Source organism: Pongo abelii, chromosome 14 (genome assembly GCF_028885655.2).
Source record: "Pongo abelii isolate AG06213 chromosome 14, NHGRI_mPonAbe1-v2.0_pri, whole genome shotgun sequence".
Lineage (NCBI taxonomy): Eukaryota > Metazoa > Chordata > Mammalia > Primates > Hominidae > Pongo > Pongo abelii.
The window spans coordinates 89,924,635-89,930,634 of record NC_071999.2 but is presented as its reverse complement, the minus strand read 5'-3'; positions in this window follow the sequence as shown (position 1 = coordinate 89,930,634).

Genomic DNA, 6,000 nt, shown 5'->3' with positions numbered 1-6,000 from the left:
TCCTTAATTTTAATCTCATAGCTTCCTCAGTTACCGCTGCTTTAAAAGAAAAGTCTGATATTCCATATTTGAATCTTAATATCCTTCTTGAGGCGCTTCTCTTAAACACTTGACTTTAGGAAACAGGTACTCTCACCTTCTACAGGCCCTGAAAATCCAAGGTCATGAGCCAAGCTCCAAATAACCTCGTCACTAAATAGATAATTTGATATCAAATACATAAAATGATAAAAGGAGATATTACACTTTGAAAACAAGAAGAGGCAGATAATTGAAAAGTAATAATCAATGAGAACATACTACATTTAATATAGGAAGACAAACTATCAAGCCATAGCTGGACAATTCTTCAAAGATTGCATTTCAGTTTAGTTATATCATTGCTGTATTATTCCATTCTCACATTGCTATAAAGAAATAACAGACTGGGTAATTTTTAAAGAAAAGAGGTTTAGTCAGCTCACGGTTCTGCCAGCTGTACAGAAACCACAGCACCAGTATCTTCCTGAGGAGACCTCATGGAGCTTTTACTCATGGTGAGAGGTAAAGCAGGAGCAAGTACATCACATGGCGAAAGCAGGAGAAAGACAGAAGAGAGGTGCTACATACTTTTAAATAACCAGATCTCATGAGAACTCACTATTGTGAACAGTATCAAGGAGATGTTGCTAAAATATTCATGAGAAGCCCACTCTCCTGATCCTGTAAACCCTCACCTGTCCCCACCTCCAATACCGGGGATTACAATTCAACATTAGATGTGAGTGGGGCTACACATCCATACTGTTATATCAACTGTTATCAGAGAAAGCTGTCCAGTATTGTCCAGGAGACAATACAATACAATACAATACAATACAATCTCACTCCAGTTGAACGATGTCTGGTGACTCTTTGTACATTTACATAAATTTCCTCTATGTGGACCATATCAGTCGGGGCATAAAAATGATACTGTTTTATTTGAAATGAATTTTTCCTTAGTAATCACTCAGTTTCTATAAAAGGAACTCCAGAAAATATGTCCAAATTATTGCTGCAAACTGCCAGAGGATATTTCTCATTTGGGCACATACAAGTTTTCTCAAACACATTACTGTCTACGAATTTTACTAATATGATATTTAACCTCTCTTTTGTGATGCTTCATTTTGGTAATATCTCTTGACTAGTGGATTAAGCTTACTCACCTACACAAGGTTTTCACTCCTGTTATCACCAAGTTTCCTTCTCCACTCACATCGGCAAGTAATAATGAGAGGTGACAGCATGCTGGCAGCCCTCGCAGGCCTCGCTCACTCTGGACGCCTCTTCGGCCCTGGTGCCCACTCTGGCCGTGCTTGAGGAGCCCTTCAGCCCACCGCTGCACTGTGGGGGCCCCTTTCCGGGCTGGCCAAGGCGGGAGCCGGCTCCCTCAGCTTGCGGGAAGGTGTGGAGGGAGAGGCGCCGGCGGGAACCAGGGCTGGGCGCGGCGCTTGCGGGCCAGCGCGAGTTCCGGATAGGCGTGGGCTAGGCGGGCCCAGCACTCAGAGCAGCCGGCTGGCCGGCGCGCAAGCCCCGCGCAGTGAGGGGCTTAGCACCTGCTGTGCTCGATTTCTCTCTCGGCCTTAGCTGCCTCCCCGCGGGGCAGGGCTGGGGACCTGCACTCTGCCATGCCTGAGCCTCCCCCTCGCGGCGGGTGGGCTCCTGCGTGGCCCAAGCCTCCCGGGCGTGGCCCAAGCCTCCCGGCCGAGCGCCGCCCCCTGCTCCAGGGCGCCCAGTCCCATAGACCTCCCAAACGCTGAGGAGCACAGGTGCACAGCGCCAGACTGGCAGGCAGCTCCACCTGAGGCCCCAGTGCGAGATCCACTGGGTGTAGCCAGCTGGGTTCCTGAGTCTAGTGAGGACTTGGAGAACCTTTATGTCTAGCTAAGGGATTGTGAGTGCACCAATCAGCACTCTGTATCTAGCTCAAGGTTTATAAACACACCAATCAGCACCCTGTGTCTAGCTCAGGGTTTGTGAATACACCAATTGGCACTCTGTATCTAGTTACTCTGGTGGGGACTTGCAGAATCTTTGTGTCTAGCTAAGGGATTGTAAATACACCAATCAGCACTCTGTCTCTAGCTCAAGGTTTGTAAACACACCAATCAGCACCTTGTGTCTAGCTCAGGGTTTGTAAATACACCCATCCACACTCTGCATCTAGCTAATCTAGTGGGGATGTGGAGAACTTTTGTGTCTAGCTCAGGGATTGTAAATGCACCAATCGCACCCTGTCAAAACAGACCAATCAGCTCTCTGTAAAACAGACCAATTGGCTCTCAGTAAAATGGACCAATCAGCAGGATGTGGGTGGGGCCACATAAGAGAATAAAAGGCTGCAGGAGCCAGCAATGGCAACCCGTTGGGGTCTCCTTCCACACTGTGGAAGCTTTGTTCTTTCCCTCTTTGCAATAAATCTTGTTGCTGCTCACTCTTTGGGCCCACGCTACTTTTATGAGCGGTAACACTCACTGTGAAGGTCTGCAGCTTTTCTCCTGAGGCCAGCGAGACCAGGAACCCACCAGGAGAAACGAACAACTCCAGACGCGCCGCCTTAAGAGTTGTAACACTCTGGCTGGGCGGCGGTGGCTCATGCCTGTAATCCCAGCAGTTTGGGAGGCTGAGGCAGGTGGATCACGAGGTCAGGAGATTGAGATCATCCTGGCTAACACGGTGAAAACCCCGTCTCTACAAAAAATACAAAAAAATTAGCTGGGTGTGTTGGCAGGCGCCTGTAGTCCCAGCTACCCGGGAGGCGGAGGCAGGAGAATGGCAGGAGAATGGCGTGAACCCGGGAGGCGGAGCTGGCAGTGAGCCGAGATTGTGCCACTGCACTCCAGCCTGGGCGACAGAGCGAGACTCTGTCTTAAAAAAAAAAAAAAAAAAAGCTGTGACACTCCCCGCGAAGGTCTGCAGCTTCACTCTTGAAGCCAGCGAGACCACGAACCCACCAGAAGGAAGAAACTCCGAACACATGCGAACATCAGAAGGAACAAACTCCGGACACGCCGCCTTTAAGAACTATAACCACTCACTGCAAGGGTCTGCAGCTTCATGCTTGAAGTCAGTGAGACCAAGAATCCACCAATTCCTGATACAATAAGTACTGTCTTATTGAAATACTGAATACGCAAAGGCTAAACTCTGTTTTTAGGAACTTCTTTAAAGAAAGGCCTCTGTAATTTAAGAAAATGTTTTTTCTTCCATTTTTGTTACCTGCCGTTAGATAGGTGCCAAACCGTATTTTTTGGCCCACCAGTGTTTTCAGAGTAAAATTTTTAAGCATGCTATGAGACTTGCACCCGAAAGGATGACAGACATGGCCGTGCAATTGAACTCTTAAGTTCCTCACACATCCGTGATTAGTATATAAACTTTATAAGCTTACAAGAAGGAAGATCATAGAACTTTTTTTAGGCTTTGAGACTGGAGATCCTCTCCAATTTTCAGTGGATGACAAAGAAAATAGTTGAGCAAAAGACAAAAAAGTAGCAAATTTCACTGTATCATTCAAAGATTTACAAAACTCCTTTAAATTAAATAAAAGGAAAATCTGCAATATGAATATATGATTAAAAAGGAAAAAAATGTACCATGTCTAAATTTACAAAGTCAAAAATAACAGAATAAGAAATTACAGTTTGAATTTACATAAAGGCAATTAGATCAACACGTTTAATTACTTTAACCTCTATATAACCTTGAAACAATTTCTCAACTGAGATAAGCTATGAAAGTTTCATACAGAAATAGAGGAAAAGTGCACCTTAGTGCTATTCAACTTTTTTAAAAACAGCTTTTAAATAATTAAAACCAAAAATTAATGTAATTATATTATGGTTTCTCCTTGTGCAAAGGATCTCAAAATTTAGCTAACATCAGAATGATCTGAAGGCTTTTTAAACTACAAATTTCTAAGCCCCTCTCCTAATTGTGATGCATTAAGTCTGGAGTGAAACAAAACAATTTGTGTGTCTAACAAGTTCCTAAGTGGTAATTATATTATTAATCCAGGGGTTATGCTTTCTTCATCCAATGTAACATCACAGAAAGCAGCCAAAGAAAATGCTTGAAGGATTAGTGGAGTGAAAAATCTTTCTTGCATGGCAAGTTCAAGATTTCTGAGAAATCACTCAGAAAACATAGAGTGGCAAATTTATATCTAATATAACTTAGTGGATGCTTTGCCTTGAAATACAATGTGGAAGTCTATAAAAAGTAATTATTAACTTTATAGAAAAAAATGCTTCAGGAATGAACTTGTCAAAGAAAGCTAAGGTCTCATCTGAAAGATATAATGATCAATGTTACTATTATCACAAGGAAGGCAGCACATTTTTCTTTGTTGCTCTGGTAGATTGGGGATACGGTGATGTTACAGATTTAAAGTTTGTACTTCATTTTATGAGTACAAATATATATTACTAATGAGGCATCCATACTGATAAATTTACATGAAATAATATAGAGAAAACGTATGTAAACAAAATTGTGTGAACAAAATTATGACAGGCTTTATATTCTGTTTAAAAGCAATAGCAACATCATTATAAAGAATTAAAATAAATTGTAAAGAAATACTTTTATGGAAATAAAGGAAGGCCATTCACCTGCATAATTTCCACTGTATTATTCTGTTAACACGTATACTAAATCTTAAGAGTTGCAACCTCCTTTATTTATTTCCTGAGGATTTTTTTTTCTGCAATAGAAAACTATAATATCAAGACACTATCATACCTCACAACCATAATGGGTGATAGAAGGGAATTCGTGTCACTTTGAAGAACTATGGGACATGTGTTACTATACAAATATAATTATAACCCTCTATGTATTTGAATGATTTGTTTTAAAATAAAAATAGATTTTAAATATAACATATTGTTCAAAGTTTCAGGGTTAGTTGCTTTTCTTCATTTTCCACATTGCCTGCAAAATAATCGAAGATAACCAAAAATTGTAGAGGACCAACAAAAGCAAAATTTCAAATTAAGATCTATTGAAACATCATCTTTTTATGTGACATTAATATAAATGATACAAATGATATTGCATATATACAAAGTTCTCTGAGAGCAGAAAATTTATTATACCCATTTTTGCTAGTTATTCTTTATAATATCATTCAATGATTTTTCAAAAAATAGTAAAAGTATTGCTCATAAGAAGATCTTCACTTATATTTCCATTTCTTTCTTCCTTTTATTGCAAAACTGAGTGAAATATTTGCCTATACTGCTTTTCATTTTCTTGTTTGATGCATTCCTTCATTCACAATAATTAGGTTTTCATTTCTACTTCTCCAAAGAAATTGTCCTTTCCAAGTTCGTAACAACTTCACTAAGCCAAAGCCAGTGGCGAATTCTAAGCCCTCAATTGATTAGACTCTCAGCAGTATTTGACATTACTAATGACTCCTTTCTTCCTATAATACTTACTTCACTTGGTGTAAGGGACACCATTACACTCTTGCCTCCCAATGTCATCCCTTTGCTGGTCGCTATGCTTTCTACCTTTAATTTTAGAAACTCCACAGATTGACTCTGATGTTTATTTGTCAGAACTAACCATTCCCTTCAGCTTCACATTCATTTATCAAACTGTCCAATTTGCTACATGGCTTCGGTAGGTAACAGCATTACAAATGGATTGTGCTTATAAAAGAACTCTTGATTTCTGCCTTCAAGCTCTAGAAGTTATGCTCTCTTAGAACACAATCTTGTTAAATATCATATGTAAAGGATGGACAGTCAGACCCAAAACACAGTGTTCAAGGAATGAAAACTAAAACAAATCAAAACAAAAAGCAAACAAATATGAAAATGACCATTTAAATGCAGAAACATGGTATTTGAAACAGCATGAGACATCTATTTGTAGCTTCATATGATGAAGAGCTAGGATTCAAAAAAAGGAAATGATTGATTAAGATAGTCTCAGAGACTTTTCTCAAAGTTGAAATGATGTATT